This window comes from Heterodontus francisci, chromosome 1 (assembly GCF_036365525.1).
Source record: "Heterodontus francisci isolate sHetFra1 chromosome 1, sHetFra1.hap1, whole genome shotgun sequence".
Taxonomy (NCBI): Eukaryota; Metazoa; Chordata; class Chondrichthyes; order Heterodontiformes; family Heterodontidae; genus Heterodontus; species Heterodontus francisci.
Window position 1 is genome coordinate 271,368,845 of NC_090371.1, and position 14,385 is coordinate 271,383,229.

General features: G+C 43.5%; 1 protein-coding gene across 4 annotated transcripts in view; it reads left to right on the forward strand.

Moving 5' to 3' along the window:
• LOC137376426 (chondroitin sulfate N-acetylgalactosaminyltransferase 1-like) overlaps positions 1–14,385 on the forward strand; it is a 159,241-nt gene that overhangs the window by 19,246 nt on the left and 125,610 nt on the right. For 3 of the 4 annotated variants that reach the window (XM_068044984.1, XM_068044975.1, XM_068044992.1), the window contains exon 2: positions 6,271–6,336. The exons of the other annotated variant lie outside the window; for it this stretch is intronic. The gene's annotated coding sequence lies outside the window, so the exon portion shown is untranslated. The remainder of the gene's footprint in view (positions 1–6,270; positions 6,337–14,385) is intronic. 4 annotated transcript variants of the gene reach the window in all.

Here is a 14,385-nt window from a genome sequence, read left to right on the forward strand (position 1 = left end):
AATACCATAACCAGTAGGCTACTATACCCATTATGTTTCTGAAAATTTAAATTGTTGTTTGATGTAGGATGTCTTTGCTGATAGCAACTGTCAAGAGCTGGTTTTATATATTAAAAAAAGGAATTGAACTGCCTTTTGACAGAAGAAGAAACGACAAGGCAGTGTCAGAGTGTAGGTGTGGATGTGGGAGGCAGTTAAGAGGATTTGATATATAAAATAAATTTCTGCCGCTTGTCAAATGAAGTGGACCTGGAAATGATCCAAGGTACTCGAATAACAGGGGTGGGCGCTGAAGGGAACAACATGATAATGAAACCCTGCAAGTGATCTCATGCAGTGCAGGTTTCCTTTTTAAATTATGCAGCGTAATCTCCCAAGTGCAGCAATAAAACCCCGAGCTAAGCTATTGAGTTGTCATAACCCTTTGGGTGCTGTTAATTTTCCACGCTGCTTCAAATGGTTTCCATCCCTTTTATTGTTTTGAGATGCTGGTGCGTGTTACGCTCTTTGTATTACAGTCCTGTCTTATGTCAGCAGAGCTGTAATATAAATGAGGCGGGACTTGTGCTTTTTTCTTCTGGAATAATTGACTTAGAAGGCAGAAAAACAGGGGGCACAATAGTCTTTTATGTTTGCTGCTTTGTGTCTGGAGGCCACTTGATGTCCCACCAAAGCGATAGGGACTTGCAGAGACAAAGGATAACCTGCAGTTAAAAAAAACCTGATGCCCTTGGCAATGCCTGATGATGCAACATTACAGTTTTGCCATAGCCATGTAACAATAGTGGAATCCAACAATGTTAAAAACACACATTGGGAAAGATGAGTGCTCAGAAACACACAGTCAAAAGTGAACCGCTGAACTTCTGAACCTCTGTGCTTGAATAATTCTTACTTGTGTCAAATCAGGCATTGCTGTCAGTTCTCTGAATCTTCTCTGCAATGGGAGCAGAGAAAGTTTAGAGCTCCAGCAACCTTAATACACATGGACTCATACCCAATGAAATAAGTTACCTAGTGATAACACGCTATGAGTTGCTTCTTTGGAAACTGACACCAAAGGCCTACAGCAGCTGGCAAATGCAGAATCCATACACACATCAATAAAGATAACGTAATTATGTCAAACATCAAAAATGTATTGTTTGATCTGCATTTCATGACAGAAACAGATTTTGTCCCATCACAATCCTGGAGATACAGCAATCCTTTGGCTAAGTGGTGCATTCTTTCAGATTTTCTGCTGGGTCACCTGAATAGTCAGCTGTGGCTCAGTGATAGAACTCTCAACTCTCAGTCAAAAGGTTGTGGATTCAGTAAAAGCAAAATACTGCGGATGCTGGAAATCTGAAATAAAAAGAGTGCTGGAAATACACAGCAGGTCTGGCAGCTTCTGTGGAGAGAGAAACAGAGTTAATGCTTCAGGTCTGTGAGCTTTCTTCAGAACTGGCAAAGGTTAGCCATGTCATAGGCTTTACGCAAGTGAAAGTGTGGGGTGGGGGGGGGGGGGACGAAAACAAAAGGGAAGGTGTGAGATAGGACAGAGGACAGGAGAGATTAAATGACAAAGATGTCATGGGACAGAAGGCAAAGGGAATAGTAATAACCGAAGTAAAAGACAAAGCATTTGTCCTGAGAGAGTGTTAATGGCAGAATAATGAACAGCTCTGTCTGAAAGCAAAAATATGAAAAACCAGTATAAGACAGGTACATGGTTAAAAAAAAACACAATCAAAATGACAGTCATGGTCTGAAGTTGTTGAACTCAATGTTGAGTCCAGGGGTTTAGATTCAAGGCTCATTCTAGAGAGTTGAGTACGTAATCCAGGCTGATATTTTAAAGCATTAGTGAAGGAATGCTCCACTGTCGGAGGTGCCATCTTTTGCTTAAGACTTTGAACTGAAGCCCCATCTGCATGCTCAGGTGGAGATAAAGGATCCCACGGCACTATTATGGTTTGTGGGACCTTGCTGTGTGCACATTTCAAAAGTACTTCATTGGCTGTGGAGTGCAGAGTGTATATGCACATCCATAAGGGGCAACTTAAGATCATGAAAGATGCTATATGAACACAAGGTCTTTTAATGGGCTTGTTTGATTGATGCATAGTCTTTTACTGCTGTACTTCATCAGACTTGAAGCAGCTGCTGATGTCTGGGCTAGAGGGAAAGGGCAGAATGTCACACCATCTGTACCAATCGAGTGCCTGAAAGTGGTTAAAAGCAGCATGATTTGCTGACCATTTGTAAGTAAATCCATTAACATTCAATAATGAGGATAATTCTCAAGACTATAGTTACAGTTTGCTCCATTGCTTCTCAATGGTAAAAGATTGACAAAGATGATAGCAGAACTGAGTGGTTATACCTATCAGGGAGGAGTGATCAGGGGCTCTTTTCTCTTTAAAAAAAAAGAAAGCTGAACGGTGACCTATTAGGGGCCTTTAAGAATTTGTTGGGGTATTGGGGAATCTGATATGTGGAGTCATAAATATAAGATAGTCACTAATAAATCCAGTAGGGAATTCAGGTGAAACGCCTTTACCCAGAAAATAGTCAGAATGAGGAACTTGCTACCATAAAGAGTAGTTGAGGTAAATAATCAGTGTATTTAAGGGGAAGCTAGATAAACGCATGAGTGCAGTGTAAACACTGGCGTCTAATACTATGCAATACCAGCTAAGCATTGTGGCTGGAATCTTCTGGACTCAAACTTCTTGGACGTCGGTTCCAGACCCTGCTCATGTCAACGGTACACCTTCCGGTTAACCAATTAACAGGCTGCCTCTGCATTCTATGTGCAACTAGGGACGGTGGGTGGGAGACCAGAACAGCAGTGTGATGGAGAGCACTATATTTAAAAGGATGTTGGTAGCTTGTCCAGTGGACTCCCCCCCATGAATGACTTCCTCCAAAAATGCCCATTGTTATTTTACACATCTGCTCCTTTGTCTCTCTCACTACTCTCGGAAAAGTCACCTATTCATGGAGATTCATTTGTTTCGAGCCCTTTGAGTTTGTCTCAAAGGGCTTCCAGATGATTTACACTGAAGTTAGTTCTACTTGGAGCATCGCTACTGAGGGAATGTTGGGTCATTATTTTCTCCTTGTATTCAGTAGGAAAGGAATCATTTATTATACTATCTCAAGCTCATCCTCAGATGCTAATGTCTCTTCCCCTGCCGCCTTCCCGTTGTATTACTGAAATACTAACTTACTGTTATATTTTATATTTCCAATTATAAGTTTTACGGATCCTTTTTGACCCTCAGCTCATCCTCTTGTTTTCTATATATTCTGTATTCGTCCCAGTGACCACCCCCCCCCCCCCTTTCTTCCTAAAGGATATATATATATTCCTTCTTATTTGGTTCTGTTTATTTCATTAATTCTTGTCGCTCTACCCTGAGCCTGGTTATTTTGCTCCTTTGTTGACCTGAACGCCTGTCATTTTCAGACAATGATCACTTCCCGCTGTGATTTTTGGCCTCCTCTGAGCTGGACAAGCTCCTGACGCTGCACGGGACCCTTTCACTATCTGGAACATTTCATTGAACTGATATAAAATTGGAGCTAATTGTACATTACATTTTGTACAGGCCGCCTCTGCTGGGCGAGTAGCCAATGCCGCTGGGAGCCTGGCTCCGGTAAAAGTGCATGGAGACAGGGACATGTCGGGGAGGCGATCCGACGCTTCTTTCTCACAATTTCCCGGCCCCACCCCGGTGAGAATTCCACCTTGTCATCTGGAATGTCACAGATTCATCTTGCCTTCTCATCCTCCCCCATTCTATTTGTTCTTGCTACTACTGGACATCTCTCCACCCAGCTTGTACCCCTCAACCTTTGAGACTTAACCTGAACGAGTCATGGGTAGGCTTTTAAAATAAAATTTTGAGAAACAAGTGTGTAGGCTATAAAAGTGCACGTGACAACAAGTAATTATTACTGAACGTCTGTGGGCTGCTGTACAGGTGGGTAGAAGTGAGTGTAGCTATTAAACAATTATACGCAGTTAAGTGGCTTCGACTGTGTGTGAAATTCTGGTCTTTTGTTCGTTGACCTTTTATATTTAATGCATTTTGAAAATCACCTGTCCCCTGTTGAAACCAATTTCTCACACAAGCCTTTACAATCGACAGGGAAAGAGTGAACTTTCATCTCATCAATCTGGGATCAATTTAAATCCAGACCCCAGTAATGTAAAGACAGTTTATTATTCCTTCATTTCTCTGCCAGTGCTTTACTGTCCTCCAGTTTACAGGCTTGAGGGAATGGCCAACTCTTGCTGCTATGTTCCTATCTTCTTGTTGAAAATTCCAGAAAATTCCTGCTTGCTTAAAATTCCAGGAACCATTACTTCACTGAGCGACCATTCCTCAGACAATAAGTGCCAAGCAGGTGAATCAAGCAAAGCACCTGGGGGATTCAGTCCTGATTCTGTTCCCACCCAACATCCACACACATGCACTTTTGCACTTTCAAGAGAGATCACTGGATCGTGATCAGGGCCCCTGGCTGATTTCTTCAGCCCAGCCCCGAAGTGCTGGGGTCAGTTGTACTTTCCTGGCTGAGATCAGGTAACTCAACACACAGTCCACGTTGAACGTGAGGCCTTACTGCTTTTATAGCTCAGCTACTGACTGCCAAAACACACTCAACCACTGGGGAAGATTAGCAGGGGATGTGTTTTTAAGCCATTGCTCCTTTCTGCCTGCGCTAGTGCAACATAAGTTATACCTGAAAGAAAAACAACCTTCTAAAGCTACTGTAGAAGACATCTGTTTATTAATGTGGTGTACACTACTGATCCTCAGTACCTTGCTCTACGGCAGCGAGGCCTGGGCAACGTATGCCAGCCAAGAGCGACGTCTCAATTCATTCCATCTTCGCTGCCTTCGGAGAATACTTGGCATCAGGTGGCAGGACTATATCTCCAACACAGAAGTCCTTGAAGCGGCCAACACCCCCAGCTTATACACACTACTGAGTCAGCGGCGCTTGAGATGGCTTGGCCATGTGAGCCGCATGGAAGATGGCAGGATCCCCAAAGACACATTGTACAGCGAGCTCGCCACTGGTATCAGACCCGCCGGCCGTCCATGTCTCCGCTATAAAGACGTCTGCAAACGCGACATGAAATCGTGTGACATTGATCACAAGTCGTGGGAGTCAGTTGCCAGCATTCGCCAGAGCTGGCGGGCAGCCATAAAGACAGGGCTAAATTGTGGCGAGTCGAAGAGACTTAGTAGTTGGCAGGAAAAAAGACAGGCGCAAGGGGAGAGCCAACTGTGCAACAGCCCCGACAAACAAATTTCTCTGCAGCACCTGTGGAAGAGCCTGTCACTCCAGAATTGGCCTTTATAGCCACTCCAGGTGCTGCTTCACAAACCACTGACCACCTCCAGGCGCGTATCCATTGTCTCTCGAGATAAGGAGGCCCAAAAGAAACTACTGATGTGAAATACAATTTATTGCAGCAAAATTCAAATACTCAGTGATCAATAAAGGAATATGAAGCTGCTTTCTCCGCACCTATGTCTGAATGCTGTGGCTCATTTAAGTGGGTTCCGACCTCCCCACTTTTCTGGTGTTCGCCCACACAGTCTAATGTGATCGGTCACAGGCACCAAGGAAGTCTCTCCAATAGATTAGCAATAGAAACTTCAGAGGTCACATAGCTGCAGTTTGGACGCCCTTAGTCTAGATAGATTTCTTGGAGTTATTGCTTTCCAGAAAGAAAGTGGTTTGTAAATCATTTCCAGTAAATATCATGGACAGTCTGCTTTCTGAAAAACAGGCCAGATCAGAACCACTTCTACATTAAAAATACTTTGATTTCCTGCACAGTGTTCTTGAACAGACCCTCTTGTATTTTTCTCCCATCTGTGATGGCAGCGCAGATCACCCAGGTTATCTGACCAAGATGTCCAGCAAGTTAACTATGGGATAGCGCTCCCTATGTATTTTAGTAGTTGTGTCATGGCATGGGAGTTTCAAGATGGTGTGCTGAATGTCTGCTTTGAATGCTGGACTAGGAAAGGTTTTTTGTGTGTGTAGATTAAGTAAGTTCCCTATTCTGGCATATATTTCAGGTAGAAGTTCATGGATCCCCTTTTCCCTACCACAGATATTGTACAATGCAGACCTCTTCATCTCCAGCTAGTTCATGGGGAGATGTGATGCAGGCTCTGTTCCAGATTTTTAATGTGCTTACTTCATGCACACATCTGTGTTTTTTTTTAAAGTGATTTATCTTTCTGTTTTCAGTGTAGCTGCCTTTCCTGTTGGGACTTCACCAAGGTCTGCAGGAATATCATTGTCCCAGGATTGCACGTAAGTTACATAGAATATGAAAGAGATGTTGCTGAGGGATTTGAAACGTTGTGTTTTCTGATGAGATGTAAATCTGTTCTGTTTGTAGGATGAATGGTTCAGAGTTCTTGACAGGTTGCCTTGCTGTGCTTTGCAAACAGCGGCGTTAAAAAATCAAATGCATCTACCTCAATTTCTGAAAATATTTTTAAGGGGGTGGGGGAAAAGGCATGCTTGAACAAGTTTTTGTTATCAGCGCTGAGAAAGGAATCATGAACTCTCTCATTAATGAAATACCCCCGTGCATGTTCAAGGATTGGTCAAATGTCCTGCTTCTCTTGTGACACTTATTAGGAGCAAGAAAATTGAATCAGTCACAGAATTCAGAACTCATCTCGGTGAAAATTGGATTGCTGTGCTGGGATTTCCCACGTTGGCGAGGGAGAGTGTGACAAATTCAAGTGAGACAGCACAAACTCGTGGGCAACGTTTCTGTTCAGTGCTCAGTGAGAGTCACGGAATGCGGGAATCAGCATCTGGAAAAGGCGAGGATGAGACAACAATTGGTTGGACGTCTGAAGCTAGCTCATAATTACGTACTGATTATAAATGTAGTTCTCATGTTACTCTTGGCTTGCGTTCATTTTCTTTTGCCCAATTAATTAACAGAAAGCTGCTTGAGAGCAGCTGCTAATTAGATGTAGCTCATCCCTAAGTATTAGTTTGGGTATCAGATGGCATGAGGAGTGAGGCACAACAGCTGACAACAGTGGGCTTGGGTTGGACAACCCGACAAACACAGTGAACCTCATGACCTTTTTGCATACTATAACTGACAGAAGGGAAAGCCTCCAGGAAGTTAGAATTGGCATAGTGCTTGGAGCTCTGTGGAACATTGACCGTGCTCAAAAAGGCAAAGTGCAATCATTCAAACAAAAATCCTCTACTCACTTCATTGAAGTATTTGAGCAAACAGTTTCCGGGGGATGTGGTTTGTGCTCTGAGCAGAAAATAAAAATAACAAACTCGTCACACTTTCTAAAGCAACAATGAGCTTGAGCGCATGCATGTTGGTGACTAGTGTGTCAACTGTTATGGACAGTTGGAGAAATGGTGTGGGTGACTTCCAATTTTCACCTTTTAACTGACCATAGACAGTATTTTTTTTTTAAATTGTGTTTAGTCCCTGAGGGTGAATTTTACAGACTCCCTGATGTTGGGGTTTGTGGCAGGGTGGGATGGGAGGGTGCAGAAATTGCCATGGGCCACGACACCAGGAAGGCCCAGCCCAATATTACCGGTGGCAGCAAGGCCTCGTGGCGGCCCCCCCACTGCTTGGCAACAGGAACCCAATTTAAATATGTAAATTAATTTAAATAAATGAATTAATTACCATCGTGCTCCCGCACGTCCGTCCCGGGTGCGATATTGGCGCCGTTGGCCAGCACGCCCGCGCCTTTGGCTCGCTGTCCGGGGATCCGAGGTGGAACACTGGTGGGGAGAGGGGAGCAGGTAAGTTTTTCAGTGCAGTGGGGGCGGGAGGGAGCAGGGTCAAACTCCTCTCATTGGTGTGCGGGATGGTGGGAAGGGTTACAGTGCAAAGTTTATGAACTTTGTGGGGGGAAGGTCAGGTGCACAAGCTAAGTGTTTTGGGTAAGGGGAGAGGGCAATGAATTAATTCTATGGTTATTGGGGAGGTAGGAGAGGGTCAAGCTCAACTTATTTAATTTTTTAAAATCAATCTAGCTTTAAATATTTAAATTGAAATGTAGGGCTTGAAAAATGGCGTCAGTGCCTGTGCAAAAGCAGCTGACGCGATTTCCGGAGACAGACAGCTTGACCCCTCCACGTCATTGGGGTAGGCAGTCCTCTCTGGCTATTTAAATGAGTCGCTGCGCTTAATATTACGGCAGCTCTGTGACGTGCAGCCTACGCGGGCGGACCGCCAGTGTTTTTGTTGGAGGAAGTATAAATTCCAGTCCTAAGTGTCAAATAAATTGACAGTGACAGGTTTTCTTGTGTAAAAAAAAAGGAAGGTTAAATTAATTAAATTAAACCTGAAGTGATCTCAACCTTCACTCACTCATGCATTCACACACACATGCACGCATAAAGATAGATAGATAGATGGAAAAGGGTAAGATACAATTCAAGCCCCAAGCGATGTAAGAGTTTGTGGTTCACAGAAACCTATTGAATCTTTTCGGGAGGAAACTCTTTTCAAAGGGACAGGCCTGGATGTTTGCAGCTTTGAACTTGCTGAGGTGTTGTAGATTTCTAGTGGTTAAAACTTCAGTCTGGAGACAGTGATGGAAATTCCACTTTGAATACCTCAGGTGGGGAGTTTTTTTTTTTAAAAAAAGATCATCTATTAATTTCACTGCTGCAGCAAGGTGAAGTATAGTGTTAGCAGCAGGGCTTCTGACTTAGTTGGACCAATCTCACACCCTTTTGCTGGTATGTGGCTTTCGGTGTCACCTTTGGCTGATCTCCCTGTCACTCCCCAAGGCTACCTTTTAAGGTAAAAACCCCTCAAGTTTGAGTTTCAGTCAGGTGACTAAAGTTTATTCCCCTGTGGTGACTATTCAATGCTCCAGGATATGGGAGCCATTGATTGTAGTCCATTTTCAATGAAGTGATGTTCTTGGCCATGGACACAGGCTGTCTGCAAAAAGTCTTTGTTAGTTCATTTCTGTAGATAAGAGTCATCAATATGGAATGGGCTTCTTTCAATTTCAATGGGCTCTCCCCAAAGCTAATTCAGACGAGGTTAACGAGTTTCATCTTCAGCAGACAAACATGCATATTTCCATGTTTGGGGTGGTGTAGGGTTGGGGAATGGATCACCTGATCTATTTTGTTGGATAGTCAAGTGTCACTGTTTACTTTTTCATTTCAAAAGCTCTCTAGTTCATTGTTTATTTCATCACGGCTCCTTCCAAGCATGACAGAGGTCAACAGATTTTTCGATACTAAGGGGGTTGAGGGATATGGGGAATAGTACAAAATTGCTCTGCTATTTTAACACAACTGTTAATCTACTTATAATAAAACAAATAACATAGTAAACAAGAGAAGACACAGAGACACATTAAGACATTTGCTACTAAGGTTGTGCAGTGCCATTTCAATATTGTTTACCTTCATTAAAGACATAAGAACATAACATATGAATTCATTGCTGGACTAGGCCATTTGGCCCTTCAAACCTGCTGTGCCATTCAATAAGATCATGACTGATCTACCTCAACTTCACCTTTCCGTACTATCCCCATATCCATTAATTCTCTTACTATCGAAAGATCTGTTGACCTCTGTTTTGAATATACTCAATGACTGAGCATCCACAGCTCCCTGGGGTACAGAATTCCAAAAGTTCACCACCTGTTGAGTGAAGAAAATTTCTCCTCACCTCAGTCCTAAATGGCCGACCCTTTATTCTATGTGATCCCGTGTTCTAGATTCCCCAGCCAGGGGAAATATTATCTCAGCATCTACTCTGTCAAGTGCTTAAGAATTTTATATATTTCAGTTAGATCACCTCTCTTTCTAAACTCCGGGGAATATAGGCCCAGTCAATCTCTCCTTATAGGACAATCCTCTCATCCCAGGAACCAGACTAGTTAACCTGTGTTGCACTCCCTCTAGGGTAAGTATGTCCTTCCTTAGGTAAGGAGACCAAAACTGCACACAGTACTCCAAGTATGGCCTCATCAATGCCTTGTTTAATTGCATTAAGACTTCTTTACCCTTATACTCCAATCCCTTTGGAACAAAGTACAACATTAATGCAATATTATTGCAACACTCACTTATAAATTAGCTGTTGCTGTTCACAGTGAATTTGAGGAAATAATATTTTATAATCACAGGAGGGTTATACTGTGTAACACAATGTATTATAAATGTAGTTTTCTTATTACTGATGGCTTGTAATCATTTTTTTCCCAATTAATTAATGGAATGCTACTTTAGAGCAGCTGCCATGGGCAACCCCGTAAACGTGAGCTTGTCGAAAACTCTGCTGCTGGTATCGTAACTCACACTAAGTCCCATTCACACATCACCCTTATGTTTGCTATATTGACTCCTGGTCTGATAACACCTCAATTTTAAAATCCTCATCCTTATTTTCAATTCCCTCCATAGTCTCACCCCTCCCTATCTCTGTAACCTCCTCCGGCCCTACAACCCTCCGAGATCTGCAATATTGGCCTCTTGCGTATCTCAATTTTCTTCACTTCACCATTGGCAGCCATGTCTTCAGCTGTATAGGTGTTGGAATTCCCTACCTAAACCTCTCTACCTCTCTCTCCCCCCTTTTAAAACACTCCTTAAAACCCACCGTTTCGACCAATATTTTGACCACGTGTCCTAATATATCCATCTCTGGCGCGGTGTCAAATTTGGTTTGGTAATTGCTCCTGTGAAGTGCTTTGGGACGATTTACTAGATCATAGGTGCTATATAAATGCAAGTTGTTATAATCCCTTAGAACATAGCTCAGGTAAAAAAAAATGAAATCTTTAACTTTCCAACAGGGGCATAATCACAACTCGAAACACCCTCCACCCTCCTTATCCTAGCTAAGAGTTTGTCAACAGTTGAGAGCATCGCCGTACCCCATAGTTGCAGCTGTTCAACTCGTCTCCTTTCTTGAAGATTGTGATTATCATGGCATCTCTAAGGTTACTTGGAATTTCTTCTTTCTCTCAGAACTTCACAAATAGGGCATGTAGCTGAGAGATCAGTATGTCTCCTCTGTGTTTCAGTATTTCTGTGGGGATGTTGTCAGGACCAGTATCTTTATTGTTTTTTTGTCAATCATCGTTGAAGTATTATACTACACTGGGCAGTGTCTTTACCTAATAGGACAACAGGGGAGCTTGCAATATGTTTGAACAATTACCTGGGCTTCTGCCATGTCCAAATGGGGGTCAGGTGACTGAAATTAGGTGCCTATAAAGAAAAAAACCCTGAAAAGTTTTCTTTTGTTTTAAAATAAAATGATCCAATTCACACCCTATTGAAAGCTGCCTTCTTTTGTTACGTTTAGTTAGTTCTATGAGTGTCCCTGCACCTGGCGCAGTGCAAACCTCCGATGGAAGTAACTTTTTCCAATCTGAACTGTTTGCTCCTGCTTTAAATGGAGATCAAGGACCTCATTTATTTGAAGATAGGGTTCATCTGCCCTCTGTGAATCCACAACCAAAACTGACATCTCACTTCCACCGAGCCATCCACAAGGAAGAATCAACCTCAGCACGAGGGATTGTCAGTGAGTGTAGTATTAGACCAGGAGGCCCCACATTCAAATCCCAGCCTTTGAAGAGTTAGCGGACACTCATTTGAGGTGCGACAATTAGCTTCAAGATCTCAGATTTGCCCCTTACCCTGTGACAAATAGCTAGTCTCAGCTTGGTAGTAGTAGTGGCATCACAGTTAGCCTCAGTGCCTCTGGGCTGGGGATAAGGAGGGTGGGGGAGGGAGGGGGGGGGTGTTTCCAGTTGTAAACAATTACCTCATCAGATCAGCCACAACCTTTCATGGACCTCAGTATCAGCACTGCATCTCTGAATGGGTCTGATCCAATGGTCTCCATCTTCCACTGTCCCTGTTTCAAAGAAATAAATACTATGATGGCAAGACTACATTGTGGTTTCCCATTAAGGCTGTGAGGTAGTTAATAAGATTGAATGGTAGTGGATAATCTGATGTATGTTATCCAGTTGTACTGACACTGTATAGCTGCGCATTGTCTGCGCATTATCCTGAGCATTGGTCACCTTCTGGTGTACATACAGTTCAGCCATCTGCTAACGCGAACGGTGGGGGCAAATTATCTTTCACAGTAATAAACAACATTCCATTAGCCACTGACTCCATTCCTTTCCCTGCCACTGTCTGAGGCTGAACCAAACTGCTCACAATCATGGAGTCCTCTTTGACCCAGACCTGACCTTCCAAGTCCATCATCAAGATTGCCTACTTCCATCTCCAAAGTATTGCTCGTCTTTGCCACTGCCTCAGCTGATGAGCTGCTGAAATCCTCATCCTTGCCTTGTTACCACTAGACTTGACTATTCCAATGCTCTATTGGCCAGTCTCACCTTGGACCTCAGTAAACTGGAGTTCATACAAAACTCTGCTGCCTATATCCTAACTCGGACTAAGTTCTGTACACCCATCATCTCTCTTCCCGCTGACGTACATTGACTCACGATCTGACAGTGGCTTGATTTTGAAATTTTCATTCTTGCCTTCCAATCCTCCCATTGCCTCACACCTCCCTATTTATTTTATCTGCTTCATCCCTATAAATCTCTGAGATGTCTGCACCGCTCCAATTCTGACCTCTTGTGCAGCCCCAATTTTAATTGCTCCATCATTGGCGGCTATCCCGTCAGCTGTGCAGGCGCCGAGCTCCAGAATTCCCTCCCTAAACCTCTCTTTCCTCTTTTAAAATGCTTCTTAAACCTACCTCTTTGACAAAGGGGGCGGAAGGTTATCGGGGGTAGATGGAATTGTGGGTAATCAGTTCAGCCATGAACTTATTGAATGGCGGAGCAGGCTCGAAGGGCAGAGTGGCCTACTCCTACTCCTGATTCGTATGTTTGTAAACCTGCCCTGGTATCTCCTTAAATAAAAACAAGAAATGCTGGAAATACTCAACAGGTCTGGCAGCATCTGTGGAGAGAGAAGCAGAGTTAACGTTTCGGGTCAGTGACCCTTCTTTGGGTATCTCCTTATGTGGCTCGGTGGCAATTTGTCGGATAATGCTACTCTGGACTACATTAAAGGTGCTGTGTAAATGCAAGTTGTTGTAGTTGTGGAGATAGCAAGTATTTTTAGCAATACTTTCCTGCAGGTTGTTTTTAACAATTCTCCCCATGGCCAGTGTTGTGGCAGAGAGAGGCACACATCTATCTTTTATCGTCTGGGTGCAGTGCAGCAAGAGAAATTGGTCGGCATGGTTCCATTCAAAGTGTTGGTAAGAAAACCTGGCAGGTTCTGTGGCTGACCTGCAAACTTCCCATGGCTGATTTTCTCTTCTTCACCCAGGCAATGCTTAAAGCCAGCTGGTAAAGCTGGAGATCGGCCCTGGTGTACCCCTGTGGTGGGACTGGCAATGCTTCACATACTGATGGTGACTAATAGTAAAGCTAGGGATTTCACTTGGAACTTCTTGTTTATGTGGTTTAAGGTTGCAATTTGAAAGTCACACAGGTCACGTAAGAATAGGTTGAATAAGTGGATAAAAGAAAGAGGGATATGGAAAAAGGACAGTCACATGTGATTGGCAAGATAAACATGAACATGGAATGTTGGGCCTAATGACCTGTAATTTTGTTGTTATATGTAACTTGGTCATAAAAGTGCTGATCTTTCCCTCGAGGACACAAGGACCAGTAACTGCAGTAAAGCCTGGTCACCCAACCCGAACCCGAACCCGACTAGGCCCGACTACATGTGTTGGTTTCGGGTTGGGTTGAAATTCCAAGACCAGGCTTACCATGATTCCCCACAACTCCAGCTGCAGGAATAGCCTGCTGCCGGAACGGATGAGGGAGATTCGTGTCGGGTCGTGTCAGGCGTGAAAAAATTAAAGGGCTCGGGTCAGGTTCAGTTTGGCTGTGGTCAGTTTGGATTCAGGCCTGGGTCGGGTTTTGATTTTATACCCGAGCCAGGCTTTAACCTGCACACCCAGCCATTCTCTCTGACCTTATTTAAATAAACCAAGTGCCACCTGGGCATCCTTGGGGTTGCACTTCTGGTCACAGCCAGGAGGTGAGGGTCTGGCATAATTATAGGGGTCAGCAGAATTCAAGCCCAATGAAAAGTTGGATAGTTTTTTTCTTTCCACAGCTTATGGAGGCTATTTCAATTAATTATTTTTTAATTCTTTGATGGGATGTGTGTGTTGCTGGCAAAGCCAGAATTTGTTGCCCATCCCTAATTGCCCTTGATAACTGATTGGCTTGTTAGGCCATTTCAGAGGGCAGTTAAGAGTCAACCACATTGCTGTGGGTCTAGAGTCACATGTAGGACAGACCAGGTAGGGACAGCAGA